At 43.2% G+C, this 21529-nt stretch overlaps 1 pseudogene; it reads right to left on the bottom strand.

The window, feature by feature from the left end:
- Window positions 1-14196: 14196 nt before the first annotated feature.
- On the bottom strand, window positions 14197-20198 carry LOC112896919 (annotated as a pseudogene).
- Window positions 20199-21529: the final 1331 nt, after the last annotated feature.

The following is a 21529-nucleotide window of genomic DNA, read 5'->3' as shown; positions in this document are numbered from 1 at the left end:
CCTCCCAACTCGCGACGGAGCGCCTGCAGCCCCGCTCCCGCCGGCTAGGGATGGCCACGCCGGCGGTCGGGAAGGAGCAGAGGAGGAGGCCTCACCTCCTCGCGCGAGCTCCAGGCAGGGGCGGCCGCGCGAGCTCCCGGCGGGCGCTCGCGCCCCTCGCCGGCTCCTCCTGCTGAGGAGGAGGCGACCGTGGAGGAGGCCCGCGCCGCGTTCGCAGCCTTCGACCGCGACGGCGACGGGTTCATCGACGCCGCGGAGCTCCGGGCCGTGCTCGGGTTCGGCGCCGCCGGCGCCGCGGAGCGCCAGCGCATGATCGATGCGTACGATGAGGACAGGGACGGCAAGATCGACTTCAGCGAGTTCGTCAAGCTCATGGAGACGAGCTCGTGAGTAAGGATAGGGACTAATTGGACAGCGGGGCCGGAGACCCGGATGATTCGTCGGAGAGATTCTTTGTTCGTTCGTTCTTTCTACGTTTTTCTTGGCCGGAATCGAGCCGAATGATTCAAACAGTTATGTGTATACTCAAAATCTATAGATGTGGATACATGATTTTTTGAATAGCCTTTTTACGTTTCTTCAAAAAATACAAGGATCATCTGGAAGTAGTTCAACTCTCAATTGCAAGAGAAAGAACACCAGGATTACGATTATAGAATGCAAAATATTGGCGACTGGCGATAGCAGAGCACATAGGATGCTAGATTGGGACCATATGTTAATGGTGGACGCAAAATTTAAATAAAATAAATTTTTCTTTCTAAAATAGTTATTTATATGTCAATCTATCAACAATACAAATCCACGTTTGCATTTTTCACAGCTCGCAGCTCGCAACAATTTTTTTCACAGCTCGCGGCTAACAGCACCTTTTTCCACAGCCAAAGCCCAACCAAACAAACCCTAAGAGTACATGCATAGTACATACCAAAGTATAGTATAGTATATTGTATACATGACTTTCACCAACCATTGGAAAGATAAGCTTTGTTTGCCTCAAAGTACAGTTATTATGACAACGGAGCAACTTCGCTCCTTTAGGCTTTTGAGAAGTGGGAGAAAATGTTGGGCTTCGGTATATGAAAATGTACCGGGAGCTAGCCAAATTTCTTATTAGGGAATCGAATTACTTGACTTTGTCAATTGAGTTCAACTTCGAACTACTTTAAATGTTTAAGATGAGTACAGTACAACTGTTTTGATCTCCTCAAACTCAACGTAGCTCGCACGAATTTAAAGGCCAGTTGGTAAAGATGAGCAGCAGCACTTCTCTTGGAATGACATCTGGTTCAACTTCATTCAAAAGCTATCCTACCGAGAGCTACACTCATTTTCCACGAGCAACTACCACTCATGAACTCCCCAATTTCTTCCACCTGCATTTGTGAAATGAAGCTTTCAATCAATTTACGGTCTTGGGGAAAAAAATGGATGAGCTCGTCCTAATTGATATGAGATTTGGGCATACATATGGGGCAATGAACATGACTTTATTTTCTCGAATAGGCAGGAGAGCTGCATATCGTTGCATTAAGAAGAGGAAAAAGATCAAAATAGCCAAACAACACACACCACAACGCACTCAAAACACACACCACTGCCCCAGCCACTGGGGATTACAGGATTACAAACGCGCCAAACACAACTAGAACCACTACGACCAGCTGGGCTATCGCCTAACTTCCTATTCAGGGAGGGCGACAGCGACCAAAGCACCTAACCCTTTTGCACCTGCGAGCATCCAAAGTTCAGCTTCTTCCCGTGCAAGCAAAAGGGCTCTACCGATCCTAGGAGAGATCTCATTGAACACATCATCGTTTTTTGGCTTTCCAAATAGTCCAAGCCCCAAGTACGACTAGGGTGTTGAAACCACGCAGCGCACCTGAACTTATTCCGTCACCTGCTTGCTGCCACCACAAGAAGAAATCAGCGTCGTTTGGACAAGGCGTTATTGGAATAATGGGCTTGGCCCATTCATTCTATTGCAATTAAAAGAATTTAAAGCCTACTATTAATGCTAGGGAATCAATGCTTAATTCCGTACCGGGAATTGAGGAGGATCTCAACCGACTTAAAAGGTGAACTTCGTGTACACCGCTTGAGAAGCCGGTAAGAGGAGGACGGTGAACCACACGCGCGCGCGCTCGCTCGCCTCGCCGAGCCGGGCCGTGGCCGAGGCCGAGGCGAGAGGAAACCTGCTAAGTGGTAACTTCCAAATTCAGAGAAACCCTGGAATGAAAAATGGGCAATCCTCAGCCAAATCCCTTTTTTGAAAAAACAAGTGGTTCTCAAACTAGAACCCAAAGGAAAAGGATAGGTGCAGAGACTCAATGGAAGCTGTTCTAACGAATCGAAGTAATTACGTTGTGTTGGTAGTGGAACTCCTTCGAAATTATAGAAAGAAGGGCTTTATACATCTAATACACACGTATAGATACTGACATAGCAAACGATTAATCATAGAACCCATATCATAATATAGGTTCTTTATTTTTTTTTAATGAAATTAGGAATGATTATGAAATATCAAATTCTGAATTTTCTGATTTGATTCGTTCCCAATAGCCATGAGATGATCATCTTAGGGTGATCCTTTTGTCAACGGATGCTCCTATTACACGTAGTCTCTGAAGGATGAGAACCCACTATGTAGCATCTACATCGATAATTCAAGCATTGTATACGTCATTAGTCCGATTCTTTGTAGGAACTACCCGTAATAACGAGCTTGCAAAATGGATCTGTTTATCATAAAGAGATTCGTTGTTCCTGACCCTGCTTCACCTTAATTGTTATTTGAACAAAAAGATCACAATAAACTTTTGGTAAAAGTTTTGTCTTGGTCGGAGTGGGGATAGCATTTCTCTTCTGCATGTCTATGGAGTTTTGCAAAACCCAAACACCTCGGCGCGGCGCGGCGCGGTGCGGTGCGGTGCGGTGCGATGCGATGCGATGTGCTGAGATGAGAACGTTTTTGCAGTAAAGAGCATTAAAACAGAGGGTTAATGTCGATACTAATGATCTCGAGCCTATATAAGGCAGCACCCTCTCCTCCCATCCTCACTCATCTCAAGCTCTCATTCAGGTACTCCTCTTCAGGAGACCTCTCCCTTCTCCCTCAGCTGCTTTCTGCCTTCCCCATCGCTAGTACTGCGCGCACAGGTCTAGCGAGAGCAGGGCCTCCGGAACCTCTGCTCGCTGAAGGTCCTGCACGGGACGCGGGCAATTAGGTTTTTGGGGAGCGTCTTGACGCGACTGCTCGCTCCCTGAACGACTCCTTCGTCTACGCTCGTGCGAACGACTACTTCGTCTACTTCCCGGCGTAACCGCTCGTGCGAACGACTACTTCGTCTACTTCCCGGCGTGACCGTTCGTGGGACTGCACTGCGAACATCTTCCTGCAACGACGTAGTTCGGCTACTTCAAGCAAGGCCAGTCGAATAGCATGTCTATTCCAGCTGGTAACGGCGCAACCGGTGCCTCCGGCACTGGTCCCGCCTTGGGGTACTTACTAAACCTACTCTGGTTTAATTCTTTGTTCATGCTTATTAGTGAGAATAACATGAACACGTGCACATATATTGTACACACCTTATCACTCATTTATATCATGAAATTGATATTAATATTTGGAATTAAAATATACCGAAAATTGCCTAGATTTCTAACAATCCAAAAACCTAATTTTGTTAATAGGCTTTCGGTATCTAGCTTTGCTGCATCAATCAAACCACCACCATTTGATGGTTCAAATTACAAACGTTGGCAAGAGCGGCTTATACTATGGTTAACACTATCGAGAGTGATCCATGTGAAAGAGGGTAAGCCTGAACAATTCTCTCCAGAGGAAGAGAGTGCGTTCAATGAGTCTGATATCCTCTTTCGAGGCTTGATCATTAGTGTTCTCGGTGATAACCTGGTGGATTTTTATATCCGGCTGCCAACTGGCAAAGCATTGTGGGATGCTCTTGAGGCTCAATATGGAGTATCTGATGCTGGGAGTGAGTTGTATATCATGGAGCAGTTCCTTGAGTACAGGATGGTCGAAGACCGTTCTGTAGTGGAACAGGCTCATGAAATACATACTCTGGCAAAAGATCTCAAAAATTGCAGCAAAGAGTCCCCATGTGTGTTACCCAATAAGTTTGTGGCCGGAGGTATAATCTCTAAGCTGCCACCTTCTTGGAGGGACTTTGCTACTTCTCTAAAACACAAGAGACAGGAGTTCACAATAGATGGACTCATAGGGATTCTTGATGTTGAGGAGAAGGCGAGAGCAAAGGACATACGTGGGAAAGGAGTTGTTGGTGCTTCAAGTGCCAATCTTGTTCAGAAGAACAACTCCCACAAGAACAAGAAAAAGCCACCGCAGAACCAACCAAAGACTAAGAAGACAACCACTTTTAAGAAGAAGAAGAAGACGGGAGCTTGCTATGTGTGCGCTAGTACGGATCACTTTGCTGCAAAGTGTCCGAACCGCAAAGGCAACAACTCCGCCAACATGGTTATTAGCGAGCCTGGAGGAACATCGGGGTACGGTAATTTATTACCTACTGTTCTTTCAGTCTTTGGTTCACCCGATTGGTGGGTTGACACTGGTGCTAATATTCATGTTTGTGCTGATGCTTCTTTGTTTTCTTCTTACCAGACCGGCGGGACTTCCTCCTTGCTGATGGGGAACGGATCGCATGCGCGTGTTCTTGGTGTTGGTACGGTAAATCTGAAGTTTACTTCGGGGAAGACCGTGCAGCTGAAGAACGTGCAGCATGTCCCCACCATCAAGAAGAATCTAGTCAGCGGCTCTCTACTGTGTAGAGATGGTTTCAAATTAGTCTTTGAGTCCAACAAATGTATCTTGTCTAAGTTTGGTACTTTTGTTGGAAAAGGTTATGAAAGCGGAGGCTTGTTCCGTCTTTCTTTGTCAGATGTTTGTAATAAAGTTGCATACAATGTTATTAATGTTGATGAAACAAATGTTTGGCATTCGAGGCTTTGTCACGTTAATTTTGGTTGTATGATGCGCTTAGCTAATTTGAGCTTAATTCCAAAGTTTACTTTTGTCAAAAATTCTAAGTGCCATGTATGTGTTGAATCAAAACAAACTCGTAAGCCTCATAAGACCGCGGAGGCAAGGAGCTTGGCACCCTTAGAATTAATTCATTCCGATTTGTGCGAAATGAATGGAGTGTTGACAAAAGGTGGTAAAAAATATTTCATGACTTTGATTGATGATTGTACTAGATTTTGTTACATCTATTTGTTGAAGTCAAAAGATGAAGCTTTACACTACTTTAAAATCTATAAAGCTGAAGTAGAAAACCAACTTGAGAGAAAGATCAAAAGAGTTAGGTCAGATCGTGGTGGCGAGTATTTCTCAAATTTATTTACTTTATTCTGCGAGAAATATGGTATTATTCATGAGAGGACGCCTCCCTATTCACCTCAGTCAAATGGGGTTGCCGAAAGAAAGAACCGCACTCTAACGGATTTGGTTAACGCCATGTTAGATACAGCGGGACTTTCCAAGGAATGGTGGGGTGAGGCTATATTGACTGCATGTCATGTCCTAAACCGTGTTCCTACAAAGAATAAAGAGATAACTCTATTCGAGGAATGGGAGAAGAAAAGGCCAACACTATCATACTTACGTACATGGGGTTGTTTGGCAAAAGTGAGTGTGCCAATAACCAAGAAACATAAGCTTGGACCTAAAACTGTGGATTGTATCTTTCTAGGTTATGCTATTCACAGCGTTGGATATAGATTTTTAATAGTGAAATCTGGAGTACCTGACATGCATGTTGGTACTATAATGGAGTCCAGAGATGCTACATTTTTTGAAAACATTTTTCCCATGAGAGATTAAACAAGTTCATCTAGGCAAGAGTTCATCGAGGATGATGGCTCTGCTGAGCCGATAGAACACAATGAACATACACTTATAGAAAATCCTGAGGAGGATAACAATGATGCTCCGAGAAAGAGCAAGAGACAAAGGACTGTAAAGTCTTTTGGTGATGATTTCATTGTATACCTCATAGATGATACACCCAGAACCATTGAAGAGGCATATTCATCTCCTGATGCTGACTATTGGAAGGAAGCAGTAAGGAGTGAGATGGATTCTATTATGTCTAATGGAACCTGGGAGGTCGTTGAACGTCCTTATGGATGTAAACCGGTTGGATGCAAGTGGGTGTTTAAGAAAAAGCTTAGGCCAGATGGTACTATTGAAAAGTACAAGGCTAGGCTTGTGGCCAAGGGTTATACCCAAAAAGAAGGAGAAGATTTCTTTGACACTTATTCACCAGTTGCCCGATTGACCACAATTCGAGTGTTACTTTTCCTGGCAGCCTCTTATGGTCTTCTCGTTCATCAGATGGACGTTAAGACGGCTTTCCTTAATGGAGAGTTAGAAGAGGAGATCTATATGGATCAGCCGGATGGGTTTGTATCAAAGGGTCAAGAAGGAATGGTTTGTAAGTTGTTAAAATCTTTATATGGTCTCAAGCAAGCGCCTAAGCAGTGGCATGAAAAGTTTGATAGAACTTTGACCTCTGCCGGCTTTGTTGTGAACGAAGCTGACAAATGTGTGTACTATCGCTATGGTGGGGCTGAAGGAGTGATTTTGTGCTTGTATGTGGATGACATACTGATCTTTGGCACTAGCCTTAATGTGATTAAGGAAGTCAAAGAGTTTTTATCTCAAAATTTTGAGATGAAGGATCTGAGAGAAGCTGATGTTATCCTTAATATAAAACTGGTAAAAGAGATCAATGGTGGGGTGATTCTTACACAGTCTCACTATGTGGAGAAGGTGTTAAGTCGCTTTGGTTATAGCGACTATAAACCTGTCTCAACACCATATGATGCCAGTTTAATTCTTAGAAAGAACAAAAGGATAGTGCGAGATCAGCTGAGATATTCTCAGATCATTGGTTCATTAATGTATTTAGCGAGCGCTACAAGACCTGACATCTCGTTTGCTGTAAGCAAACTGAGCCGGTTTGTTTCAAACCCGGGAGATGATCATTGGAAGGCTCTTGAAAGAGTAATGCGCTATCTGAAGGGGACAATGAACTATGGAATTCACTACACCGGGTACCCAAGGGTACTAGAAGGGTATAGTGATTCAAATTGGATTTCTGATGCTGATGAGATAAAGGCCACAAGTGGATATGTGTTTACACTTGGTGGTGGAGCTGTTTCCTGGAAGTCTTGCAAGCAGACCATCTTAACGAGGTCAACTATGGAAGCAGAACTCACAGCATTAGATACCGCCACTGTTGAAGCTGAGTGGCTTCGTGAGCTCCTTATGGACTTGCCGATAGTTGAAAAACCGTTACCGGCAATCCTAATGAACTGTGACAATCAAACGGTAATTGTCAAGGTGAACAGTTCAAAGGATAACATGAAGTCATCTAGACATGTGAAAAGGCGGTTGAAATCTGTCAGAAAATTGAGAAACTCCGGAGTTATAGCCCTGAACTATGTTCAGACGGCTAAAAATCTGGCAGATCAGTTTACAAAGGGTCTTTCACGAAATGTGATAGATAATGCATCTATGGAATTGGGCTTGAGACCCACGTGAGTCGTTCTTTAGTGGAAACCTGTCCTATGTGATCGGAGATCCCGTGAATTAGGATGGTGAAACAAACTAAAGTCTGACTGTGAGAAGAGAACCTTTGTGAAAAGGGCTCATTCCGTGTATAAGGTGCATTTCTCTTCTAATCTGTATGGCAGGTTGGTCTATATCTTAATGTGTTCTAGGTGGTTTCTTTAAAACAAATGAGTTGTTTTCTTGAAATAAAGATGTTGTCCTACAGAACATCTGAAAGGAACACACCTATATGAGTTTGACTACTGGTCATGGTCTATGAGAACTGGGTATTCTCTAAAAACTCAAGAAGGGCCTGGAGTATGACTTATAAGCTCCAAACCGCGGGGATGCTCTTGCAGCCTAGTACCAGTGTAGGGCTCTGGTCAAACTTGTTTGCACAAAACTGGCAATTCAAGGCGTAGTCCATTGCACAGTTGTGAATAAGTGTAGCCTTTGTCCTAGATGGAAGTTCAACTTAACAGTCTCTGTCGGATACTGGTATATCAATGAGGGAATGAGGGCATTTCTAGTGCGGCTTGAATTTCTTGGTGGGGATTGTTGGAATAATGGGCTTGGCCCATTCATTCTATTGCAATTAAAAGAATTTAAAGCCTACTATTAATGCTAGGGAATCAATGCTTAATTCCGTACCGGGAATTGAGGAGGATCTCAACCGACTTAAAAGGTGAACTTCGTGTACACCGCTTGAGAAGCCGGTAAAAGGAGGACGGTGAACCACACGCGCGCGCGCGCTCGCTCGCCTCGCCGAGCCGGGCCGGGCCGGGCCGTGGCCGAGGCGAGGCGAGGCGAGGCGCGGCGCGGCGCGGGCGGGCGGGCGGGCGGTGCGGTGCGGTGCGCGTGCGCGGCCGGACGTGACGTGCGGTGCGGTGCGGTGCGCTGAGATGAGAACGTTTTTGCAGTAAAGAGCATTAAAACAGAGGGTTAATGTCGATACTAATGACCAGACATTGAAGGCTCTTTACGACGTTCAGGTTCGTTGAACCTGAGGCACATTAACTGCCATTCGTGACGTCCAGGTTCGTTGAATCTGAGGCACATTAAGGCATATTAACTGCCGCTCATCAAAGCCATTCGTGACGTCCAGGTTCGTTGAACCTGAGGCATCTCGAGCCTATATAAGCCAGCACCCTCTCCTCCCATCCTCACTCATCTCAAGCTCTCATTCAGGTACATTAAGGCACATTAACTGCCGCTCATCAAAGCCATTCGTGACGTCCAGGTTCGTTGAACCTGAGGCATCTCGAGCCTATATAAGCCAGCACCCTCTCCTCCCATCCTCACTCATCTCAAGCTCTCATTCAGGTACTCCTCTTCAGGAGACCTCACCCTTCTCCCTCAGCTGCTTTCTGCCTTCCCCATCGCTAGTACTGCGCGCACAGGTCTAGCGAGAGCAGCGCCTCCGGAACCTCTGCTCGCTGAAGGTCCTGCACGGGACGCGGGCAATTAGGTTTTTGGGGAGCGTCTTGACGCGACTGCTCGCTCCCTGAACGACTCCTTCGTCTACGCTCGTGCGAACGACTACTTCGTCTACTTCCCGGCGTAACCGCTCGTGCGAACGACTACTTCGTCTACTTCCCGACGTGACCGTTCGTGGGACTGCACTGCGAACATCTTCCTGCAACGACATAGTTCGGCTACTTCAAGCAAGGCCAGTCGAATAGCATGTCTATTCCAGCTGGTAACGGCGCAACCGGTGCCTCCGGCACTGGTCCCGCCTTAGCGTACTTACTAAACCTACTCTGGTTTAATTCTTTGTTCATGCTTATTAGTGAGAATAACATGAACACGTGCACATATATTGTACACACCTTATCACTCATTTATATCATGAAATTGATATTAATATTTGGAATTAAAATATACCGAAAATTGCCTAGATTTCTAACAGGCGTGACGTCTTGAAGCCCAAAGCAGCTCAAGAACCGGTGCCAAAACTGCCGGGCAAGCACGCACGCCGAGAGAAGATGGCTGATTGACTCCTCTTCTTGATCACAAAGGGGGCAGTGTTCTGGGTGGGGAAGACCCCGGTGTGCAAGTTTGTCCGCTGTCCAACAACGGTCGTGAGCAACTAGCCACAAGAAAAATTTACATTTTCTTGGAGCCCAGGTCCCCAATGAACACGACTCCTCATCCAGAGCTTACAAAGTTATGAAATGACATATGCCCACACATCGAGCGCACTCATGCCAGGCTGTGGAAATGGGAAACCATCTTACCAACTGAAACATAAGTTTCTTTTGGCTCCTCTTACATGATAGGCTAGACACAAGGGATCTTCTAAGGCGAAAGAACATGGACCTGTCTTGGTACCACTGTGCTCTATATGTACGTCAGGCATAAGCAGTGGCAGAGTCCCCGGTAGAGCAAGGTATGGCTGCCGCCATACCTCAAATTTTGCTAGAGATACATGCTTAAGATTAGTTTGAATTATTTTGGGAAGTATTTAAGCCTTTCAAGAATTAACACAATAGCTATACTGTAGCCTTTTGCTTCATCAGTCCAGCTGCGCCATACTTGAATTTTGATCTGTCCTCCGCCATTGGACATTAAAACGGTGGAACATCTTTTCTTGGACTACCCCTTTGCCAAAGAATGCTGGAGTATTGTTAGCTTGAGAGTATCAGATCAATCCCATTCAAGACAAGCTCATCAGGGCCTTGTTTTTTTATTGAAATCATAATCCTAACGAGAGGAAGCATCTGGAATACATGGCCTCACATTTCAGCAACAAACTGTTTTCTTTTTGAGTAACACAGTACAGACGCAGCAATAAAGTCTTAGGTGGCTGCATGTAAAGTACAATTCACGCACGGGTTATGTGATAAAGTACAGTTCCTGCAAAAAAAATAAATATCTCTGTAGATGACTTAATGGCTGAAAGTCTCTATTTCTTCTTTGTAATCTTGTTTTTGTTGTTCTTTTTCATAATACCATTTGGACCATTTCTTTAATATATGTTAACTAGTTGGTGCCTGCCGCCCTTCTGTTCTTATTCTGGCATCGGCTTGGGAAATTCAAAAAATAAAACAGAGAGGCCAAGGACTGCAGTGAGAGATATCTTTGCCCATGACAGGGAGGAGCTAGTTGTGTTTTGCTCCATGAAAAAAGACAAGAGAAACCATCTAAACTGTTGGAAATTCATGAATAATTTTATAGCATACTTGTTATAGACATCTTGTAAACACACTCAAGTAATAAACATCAAGCATTTATTTAAAAGATGATATGTTGGTAATCTTGTTCCTTTTCTCTTGGATCTTTCTTTTGCATGAATGGTCACCGCACCACATCTCAAAATCAGGCATTGGCTTGATGTCGTGAATGCCTCTGCTAGGACAGGAAGCAAGCCAGGTACACAGGAATCATGAGAGTAGCTATGTTGTTTGGAGCCAACATGGATTCCTGATGCCTCGCATTTCTATTCGACCTGAGTAGCCTAAATTACAAATTACGATAATTTCCATCTCTCACAGAATTTAGCAAATATGCGCTGGGCTCATCTTCACACTTCACAAACAAGATATACAATAGCATTTGCATCTTTCATCATCCTCTATATCCGTGTTTATCCCAAATTGTGGCCCCGCTTTATATCCCAAGTAATTTCGTCTCGTCGCTTTCACACACACTACTGGAAAAACTGACCTTTAGTACCGGTTCACAACTTCCAATAGTACTGGATTCGCAACCGGTACTGAAAATCCGAGATTTGGTCTTCAGTGCCTTGTCTCGGTCTTTTTGGTACAAGCGCTAATGAATGTAGCAGACTGAACATAACCACAAGCAATTTGCAGTGTAAAAATGATATCTGCATTACGGTTAGAATGATATGTAATTGTCACTGTGCAAGATCATTAAATAATATATGCATTGGGTGGAGATTATTATTCGCATACGTACTAGGAGCACGGGCACATCCGCTAGGCTCCACCATTAATGCAAGTGTGCCCTAGTATGGATATAATCTACCAGCCATGGTCATGGTTACGGATTCAAGGAGCGCAGACACAAAGCTTTCCTAGCCATACACTTCTTATTTGTTCTTCAAGTTTCAATAATTATAGTTGGTAGAACGTGTTTTGCAGAGCAGAGTATTTCATGCCTAAAAATAAATTTTGAACAATATCTACACAGAAAAGATCTTTAGTGCCAAATTAAGGATGCTGCAATCAAGAGAGCAAGCCGTCTCGCAGCTAATAATGTTTTCTATGGCGGATAGCATGCACTTGATCTGGCTCTCTTAGTCCACCATACATGACGATACCCCTTAGTCAATCAGATGCAAGGGGCTCTGTCGCTACGTGGATCACTGCTCTGATTTGATTGTCTATGAATCTTGATGCTTCCCTTTCCTATTGGGACTCGTTAAACTTGGAATTTGGAAAATAGTTCCTTCACAAAAAAAAACTTGGGAAACTATTCACGGTACATTCCATCCCCACCTCCCTCCATTTTTCCCACCAGAAAGCAGCATAGAATGCTAGGAAGGAGGCGAGTCTTTGTTTGTCGCCTTCTTTGAAGATCAATTGGGCATGACCATGTGTGCATTCTATGTAACGGCCGGTGTAGTGATGCGTACATACATTAGGACATATCGTTCGTGTGGCATGCCATCAACCATGATTGAAGTAGCCATTTTTCCATCGAACACCCTTGTTGGCTTGATAGACAGTTCTACTGCCTTTCGCAGCATTTCACCCAAGATTATACAGCTTCACAGTATGAGAAGGAACAAGGACTAGAACACCTGCCTGGAAATCATCAGATGAGCATGCAGGCATATGACTCATTTTTGCAATTCAATCATAGATGAATCGCCAGTAACTGAAGGAGAATCCACTTTACCACTTTATTACTCACAAATGAGAAATTCAGGTCTGAATCATGCATAGTCCATGGCCACAATCAGATTAACAGTCACCATATAGACATGCACACGGCGAACAGATGGAACAGACAGGACAGCAAACATCCAGAGTAACTGATGGCATCGCCTGGCGTGTCTTGTTTGAAATTTGGCATGCCAAGCCAACGAGATAGGTTCAGAACTCCTATGCCATGATCTAGTCCTCCTCCCCCTCGGAGAACTCCACCGCGGTCGTGATATATGCTGACCATGCAGAAGTACTCTATCAGCCAGACTACCATGAGGCTTCTAAATTGTGAAATTACATATGAATGTTCCTGGTTCAGTTAGGTGTATGGGAAGTTTTGCAATATCTCCACGCAATGATGCAGATATTATTTACTGATCTTCAAGATCCAATAATGAAGAAATAATCGTTCACAGAGCCATGTCATTTTACATAAGAGAATAATAATAACTTCCGGGACTTTAGTTGAGCACAGCTGTGCTTATTATCACCTAACCCAGTTGACTATTACCTGACATGAATCTTTTCTTCACTCGATAGAACTTGTTTGAACTATCTGGTAATACTTTTGCAGGAGAGTACATCGTAGGAACTAGGGACCTACGCAGCTACCGACAATAGGAAATGAGAAAGTATCTTGGAAAAGCTAGTGCTGCAAGTGGTAAGTTTTGAAATTCCCTATCCTTAACCGTGCGCGGTTCATTGGTATATATGTGAAAGGAACCATCTCAGTGCTAGAAGACTTCTTATAGTTCCGACTTGAATTCCTGATGACTCCCATTCTGATCTATTAGGACAGGTAGCTAAAATACTCAAGGCATTCTCCATACTACCCTTCAACTAGTTTTGCTCCTGCACTCCAAGTGAATGGGACGATTGTTTGGCCAACTCCTGATCTTCGGAACATTATAATGCTTGTATGCTGACAACAATTCATCATGGCTAACAGTATGACAAAAGAATTTAAAAGTCTATGGACACTAGAGAAATATGATATGTCACTGATTAACATCACCAGAGTTGGAATTGCTACCGTTGCTCGCAGGCTATATACTGGGTGGTCACGTGCAACCAATGGAACTTAATTATCCTTCCCACTAGAATAAATGCTACTCACTCGGTTCAAATTATAAGTCATTTTGACTTTTTTAGATATAGATACATATCAAATTCTATGTATGTATCTACAAAAATTAAAATGATCTATAATTTGGAACGGAAGGAGTACAATTTTTAGAAGATAGCAAGTAATGTGTTCATTAAATAAGGGACCTACTGCAGCAGTTTGATGCTGAAGAAATAACCCGACACAACTAGCTACATCAGTACATCCAGACTTAAATTGGAATCATCCTTGGATTAAGAAAGATCTCAAGATTCTCCGACTCACCTTTCAGGCTATCTTCTGACATTATAAACAAAAATATCAGATAAGTTTAGGTGCCATATCCTTTACTATGAACTAAGAGCCTACGGATGCATAAAAAAAAAAGAGTAAATCGGTTCCTTAGCTCAAAAAGGTTGAGCTTAGTTTCTTTGCCCCTTTTTGCATGAACTTGGTTATCTAGCCTCAAAACGAATTTCATTTGGGTTTTTGGCCCTTTGGTTAGTTTGACAAGGTAACGGTGTTAAAAGTAACACGAAATGACTTTTTTACTCCTGACACTATTCATAGTCGACCTACTCAACTCTCCCCCTCTCTCACTGACAGAAGCGGACCCCATAAGTCAGGATCTTTCTCTTCCTCTCGCTGCATCCAGGGAAGGGAGGACAGGAGCCTTCGGTGGCCGGCGACGGGGTCTTCATTGGGTGCGCCACCTCCCCCAACCTACTCCTGCTCCTCCTCCGCTGCCGCGGGGTACAGCTGCTGCTGCATGCCGTGCTGCAGGTATAGCTCACGAGCGCCACCGCGTGCACGCCACCCGCCTCCTCGTGCATGTACATCTTCTTCACCATGCCGCTCTCCGGCCCGTCCGCGTAATTCCACGCCAGCTGCCACCCGCCGCCGATGCCCATATCCTTTAAAGGATATCTTCTGATATTATAAACAAAAATGTCAGATAAGTTTAGGTGCCATATCCTTTACTATGGACTACTTTTTTATTCTTTTTGCTATACGTAAACATTTAAATAAATTTTCGAAATAAAATTAAAAAATAATTTTAGGTGCGGGTGGTGGCATCATCCACCCCTAGAAACGATTTATAGAGGCAAGTGATAGCGTCACCCGTCCGTACAAATCACTTTCAGAGTTAATATAAAAGAATAACATAGCTCATAGAATCACAAGTGACTGTGTAGTGTCGTGGAGAGAAAGATACGCGCGAGGCTTGAGGTATGCGGTTTTAATCCCGGGTGATACAAGTGTGTATATTTCATCAAAAAAAATTGTACTCGACAGTACAGGAGCTTGTGGTGGTAGCTGGTTCACTGCAATATGTTTTTATTTTATTATTTTTTATTTTTTGATTCTTTTATTTTCTGAAAATCGATTTGTAGGGGCGGGCCCCTACAAATCAATTTCTAGGGGCAAGTCACGCCGTGACCCGCTCCTAGAAAAGGCGGGCGCGTTACCCACCCCTAAAAGTCGCATTTTTAGCTGCGAGAAGTAGGGGTGGGTACCGCACCCGTACCTAAAAATACATTTTACCCGCCTCTACAAATCTTTTTTAGTAGTGTCACTCAGCACGGCAAATATGACAATACCAAAGCTTAATTTTTATTAATATAATGGTACTATTATTATTTGGCTAAAATAAAATTAGTGGATGAATTGGAGTGTGATAATGCACAATAGATAAATAACTCATAACATATTTAACAGCCATCTAGAAATTTTCAAAGCTTGTCAATGAGGTAACTCTAATTTTTGAAATTGCGCAAGGATGCCTAAGGGCGCGTTTGGTTTTCTGGATATGCCCAGGCCAGACTCGGCGCAGGTGCAGGTTACCTAGGTGAAGGCTAGAGCCTGTCCCACGACGTGCAAAATCAGGCAGCGAGCCTGGCTCGCTAGAAACGAGAATGAAACCCGTTTCTCCAGAGCCAGGCTCGTGGAATGCAGGTAGTAGCCAGTTAATGATGGTACTAGCAAATGATTAGTGCATTTTTAAGGTATATTAGTACATTACAAAGTAAAATAAGGCTTAATCAGGTACAGATAAGTAATTTGTAGTCAACTCAAACAAAATAAATATTATCTCAGTACTTATTCTTTCTTTTCAATTTCATGCAACATATGCTAGCTAGTGCAGCCAACCAAGTAAGGGATGTGCTCAACTTGAACAAATCGATTCAGATAACCACAAACATCAAGTTGTTGCATGACCTGAGCCTGTCCCAACTCAGCCTGGGCAGACTGGTGCGAGACATGCTCCCCGGTCAGCAAACCAATCACCCCGTAAATATTTTATACACCCCGGAGGTATAACACAACCTTTTGCGACATCTCACCTTGTTGCATGTTGCACGAATTTTTGGATGCTGACATCCACCAGCGTGTATGAAGCTTAAACATGAATTCCCGTTGCTTCCCTTTCCTATTGCGTATCGATAAGACCATTTGCATGCATGGCAATTTTCACCATCCTTCGGTTTCATCATAAGCTAGGTTGTTTTCTATTAGACACGTGCACAATTCAGATGGGAAAATGATGGTGCAATATGATTTATCTTAAAGTAGTTTGCACGTACGATCGATATGTAAGTGGTAGCATAAATGATCCAACACCTATTTATAATTCTTTTATCTCGAATATGCAGGAGAATGTATCATTGTATTAAGAAGAAGAAGAGCCGAACATTTACAAGACACCGCAGCCACTCCACACCGTAACCTATTACATTCACGCCAGGAAAAAAAGATTGAACACCCGCGGCCATAACAATACCAAACAAACCACCCATCTAGAAAATTCAAAGATTGTTATTGCCGTGACTAATTTTTGAAAGATCTGTGATGGTACTGTCCATTGACCACAGCCATGAAAGATCTGTACTATTTGCAGGAACCAGAACTGCCATTACCATGTGAGTACCTTATCTGATCTAACATGTACATCGACAACAAGAAATTATAAGTCCCTAAAAAGGGAGATTGTACAAAAAAAACAAAATCGATGTTCAAGAGTGGCATGGTACATGTGTTCAGAATTTAAGCACGCTACGTGCATATGCATTTTTCGTACCAATAATGAGTTAATTGGCTTAACATACTCCCTCCATTTCTAAACATCTCACGATTATGACAGACTAATTAGCTATTTTTACTAATTAGCTCATCTGAGTTAATATTTTTCACCAATTATTACATTTTTAACTAGAACGATGATGGCCACACTATCTGAGTTCAATCAGGCACTTGGCCAGCGACCAAGATTAACCCTATGTTGATATATATTTGCAGTTTGAGCCACAGATTAATCCAAAGCTACAGAACAGCCTAAGTAACGAGTCGCCCTTCATTTGTCAACCCTACCCTGCTTGCACTTTCATTTGTCTACTATGAGCCTCTGGCACATGGGTCCCGCAGCAGCAGCAGCGTCTTGTGCATTGGTGTGGCTGAGTGTTCTGCAGTCGCCACGGCCTTGCACTGGTGCAATGGGCGGCCCTGCCTGGCAACAACAGCCATGGTGACCATTGAACTTGAGCTTGTTCCTGTTGCTTCCCTTTCCTATTGGGTCATCATTTCCATTACATTCTTGCATCATATTGAAACAGTAAACGGGAAACAGGGTTGCTATTTATCTTGGAGGAAGTGATGTGCGTGTACAATACATAATAACTCATGACAAAAATGATCCAACAACCATCAGAAAGTTTTCAACAACTGTAATTTCTGAAACCATTGAAGGATGCTGAATTATTTGGTACACCTTCACGCACATGCAAATGTTCGCAATATCTCATATAAAGATCACTATTGTTGAGATAGAAAAAAAAACTCATTTGCTTACCATCGCCAGAGATTGCTTCTCAAGTTTTTAGGGTGCTGGAAAGGTACTTTAGTAGTTTAGTCATGTTCGACACTTTGGGAAATAGCGATCAATTGTTGATTAATAGGTGACAAGATATAAGAATTTCCTTTAATTATTTATGACCAGTGTAGTCAAATTTATGATATTTCCATTAGAGTGTATGATATTTAGAGTGCTAATGGAGGAGGATAGGACAATGAGGCTGTCAGTTACTACTCGCCTGCACGAAACTGCAGCAGTTATTACCCCAGCATTTCTGACTCAGCTTCCAAACTTTGGATGCTGGCATCCAGTAGTAGTGGTCTGACTTAAACTTGAATTCCTGTTGCTTCCCTTTCCTATTGGTATTTGATAAGACCATGGAAATCTGACCATCCTTATTCGGTGCCATAAGCTAGCTAGGTTGTTTTCGAGTTTCAACGACACACCTACTCACTGCATACTGCGAAACGACGGTGTGCATGCTATTTATCTTGATTCTTGAGAACTGGTTTGTATGTTTTTCAATGGATAAATAACTGGTGACATAAATGATCCAACAACTGTCTGCATATTCTCAAAGCTTGTTAGTAACTCTATAATAATTTTGAAATTGCAAAAGGATACACACACACTACCCACCACAGATGATATTCTATAATATTTATTTTAAGAGTATTTCTTAATTATTAAATGACGTTCATTCACCATTGCTGAAAATTAACCAAAAGGGGTCATTTTGTTACCTTTTGTTTGTGGAGTTTAGATGCGATGCATTGCTCCATAGCAGCACTACAACTAAAATAACATCCTCTGCTATATTTGATATAGGTACTTCTTATGGTAAAAAAGGACTTATTTTTCACAAACTTCGAAGTATAAGTATGGCTAGTGCTTTTATAGAATATGGGGGTGTTTGGTTGCCAGCCATCACCTGCCACGCCGCAGGTTAGGCGGCGCCAAACTTTAAGCGCTGGATTTTGGTGCCACAAAGCGTGGCGAGAATACTAATAGTTTTGCTTTGGAGTTCGTGTGGCGAGAATACCATAATAACCTACACTTATTCATACAGGTTACAGATCATGTCAACCCATAGAGTCCAGCAGTGATCCAATCACGAACAGTGCCAATATCATCACCGGCGGTAGCCCCTAACCAATCTAGTGCCGGCATGTAGGTTCTTCCATATACATTTAAAATGAATCGCATCTGAATCAAATATAAATGTACAGAATAAGCAAAAGCAAAGCTATCTGAAAATTCTATGCAGGAGCTTTTAGAGGAACAGGTGGAAGGAGTAATGGATGGAATCACCTAAGCAACTATTTTCTGTAATCTGAAAAGGAGTTTCATTCATTCAATCTTGTAGTGTAATCTGGGCAATGAAAGATGAGCCATTCTTAACTTTTACCAATATACAGGAAATAACAGCTATATTTTACCCCAACCACTTTCCACTTGGGTAGAAAAAAATTACCTTGAATTTTTTTTTATAGCCACCTCATCCTTCAAGGAGACCTACAGGTTGCCAAATAAATTACAATGTCATGTTCTAAACGAAGTTGAGGTATGCAGACAACATTTTGACAACTCATGTAATGAGTCAAGAGCAAAATAAGGGAGTACAAGGACACAAAATTACATGAATAAGGAGCTAGGCACATCAACATCTAGTTATGCGAAATAGAAATAAGAAGGTCCAACAAGGTCGCATTACAGATATTATGGCACACCATGTGGCCAAGGATACATTCCCCTCACACACTCCTTGCAGAAGGAATTGAAATTCTAAGTAAGCATGGTCTGCTATCACTTCTTCTTGACATTATCCCAAGTCCATCGGAGCCATGCAATTCGGCTCTTTGCAGCTTTAATGGACCTATGAGCTGCATGTCGCCCTGGTGACCTGAACAGCTCAGTAGCTATAAAATACAACTCGGACCCATTAGAGACACCATCCTCTTCTGCGAGTTGCAGCAATTCTGTCATCTCTTGCTCACGGGTGGTGGCACTTCTCTCATACCTATTCCTTTGAAGCATTCTCTCATATGTGCACTCGACATAATACTCCATACTCTTAGTTTTCTTGGGTGGTGGGCTATCAACTATGTGCTCCTTCCCTGACCTTTGAGCCACACGATCCACACAAGACCGTCCAACATTGTCCTCTGACAATGGAGCAAGGTTCTCCTCACTTCCACGACTTGGTGTTTTATCTCCAATACCACCGACGCACAACACTGTACCATCTTCGCTGACCATGGAGCCGAAAAGAATAGCTAGCTCATCCTCATATGGAATTCCATGCTCACGGAAATATTTGGCTTCATCATTCTCCTACAAGTCAGATATGGGAACCATATCAGTTTGAGAAAATTGAGCATCACCTCATGTGAAAATCAGTAATAGAGGAATATTGTACAGCTACAAAGTGTAGTTACCGCAATTCAGTCTTGCCGGCACTCCTCATTGGAACCAATGGTGCCAGTATTGTTGTTCCACCCGCCACCGCTCTTGTCCTTCAGTTGTATCCAATACTTGTATTGCCTCTTGAGGCTGTTAAACTTGTTCTGAAGTTGTTTGCTGTCATAAGTCCTGCCTGTTTGTTGTAGAAAATTGCGACACAAGTTACTCCAGCCTATCTTGGTCAGCCCCTTCTTGTTATAGTTTAACTTCTCCTTCTCTGCAACGCAAAGGTCCAGGGAATAATTTTGTAGTGTTCTCATCCTAGTTGGTGCGGCGTCCATCCATCCATGTTCAACTTTGCATTACATGCCTTCCTACTTATAAGAATTAACAGATCACACATGCAGTACTTTGTATTATATGGTAGGAAGCAAAGTTTTCTGATAATGTTAGCCTATATGAAGGAACCAGTGCTTGCCTTGAGGCGGTTGCTCCATGCAGGAGTTATATGCAGGTTGTATCGATGGGCTTCAGGCGGAGAGCATGACGATGTCGAGGAGCGGGCCAATGCTGCTGCCTTTCACTGGCGTCCTTTACATCACTGTTGAATAAAATCAGTAGGTTGATTCTAAGAAGTCTCATCTAATTCTGGGATGGAAGGTACAATTAAATTAGTCTTTGCAGCTCATGTGAGTCAGGCTCTTGTACACCAAGACCAATGTAGCTATCCATAACATGGGTGTCGATGTGAGGAAGATGCATAGCAATAAGAAGTGCAGACTCTTGTATACTAAAAAGATAGTAACTCTTTGCTTTGTTCTCATAGTAAACTTGCTGCGTAGTACTCGAATGGGTATTCAACTAATCTCTAATTCTCTAGAGCGTAAAACTGAAATTCCCTATGTATTGCAACAGTTCCATGTTAGGGACTCTACTAGGTTGCTGATTGGATTGGGCCATCGCATGGGCCATGAGCCATGGCAAGTCCGGGTTGGTCTGACTACAAGGAGCAGCACGCAAAAGGAAGGGGGCATCAATTATATCAGAACGAAAAACTGTTCATCTTTCTCCTCTACCGTTCTTCCTCTAGATTATCTGCTACTCCCTGATGTATCTCTCGTCCTTCTCCGATCCCTTGCTTTGCTGCCCTATCCCGAACTCTATTCCTCTCGTATTTGTATCCTGAACTTAGCTGCTCCTATATCAGTGTCATTCCTGTTGGAGTAAGGAAGAGGGTTGCTAACAATTGGTATCAGAGACAGTCGAATCCTTGGAGTATTTGGGTAGGAAGATGACTACGAAGATTTTTGCTAGCAGCTGGAGCATCCGGCAGTCGAATTGGTTCAAGGGCAGCACTCATGTGGAGGACACCTACCAAGTGTTTGATGAAATGCTTACAAGATATTTTGATGATCGGAGGCCACCAAATCGAATCCTCGAGGTTACTATCCACAAGGCTTGCTACCCCATCACTGAATCTCTACTTCGTCAAGTTTTTGGCTCATTTGGAGAGGTGGAGCATGTGCACGTGTTTGGGGGATTAGACCGTGTGTTTGCTCAGATTGTTTTTCAGTCCAAGTACGATGTTGTGGATGCTTTTGGGGATTCGCAACATATATGATGGTTGTTGTCAGCTTGATATCCATTACGGAGTGTCCCAGGAGCCTGATGTTCGC

Source organism: Panicum hallii, chromosome 6, assembly GCF_002211085.1.
Source record: "Panicum hallii strain FIL2 chromosome 6, PHallii_v3.1, whole genome shotgun sequence".
NCBI lineage: Eukaryota > Viridiplantae > Streptophyta > Magnoliopsida > Poales > Poaceae > Panicum > Panicum hallii.
The sequence above is the reverse complement of the archived record's forward strand: the minus strand, read 5'-3'. Positions and strand labels throughout refer to the sequence as shown.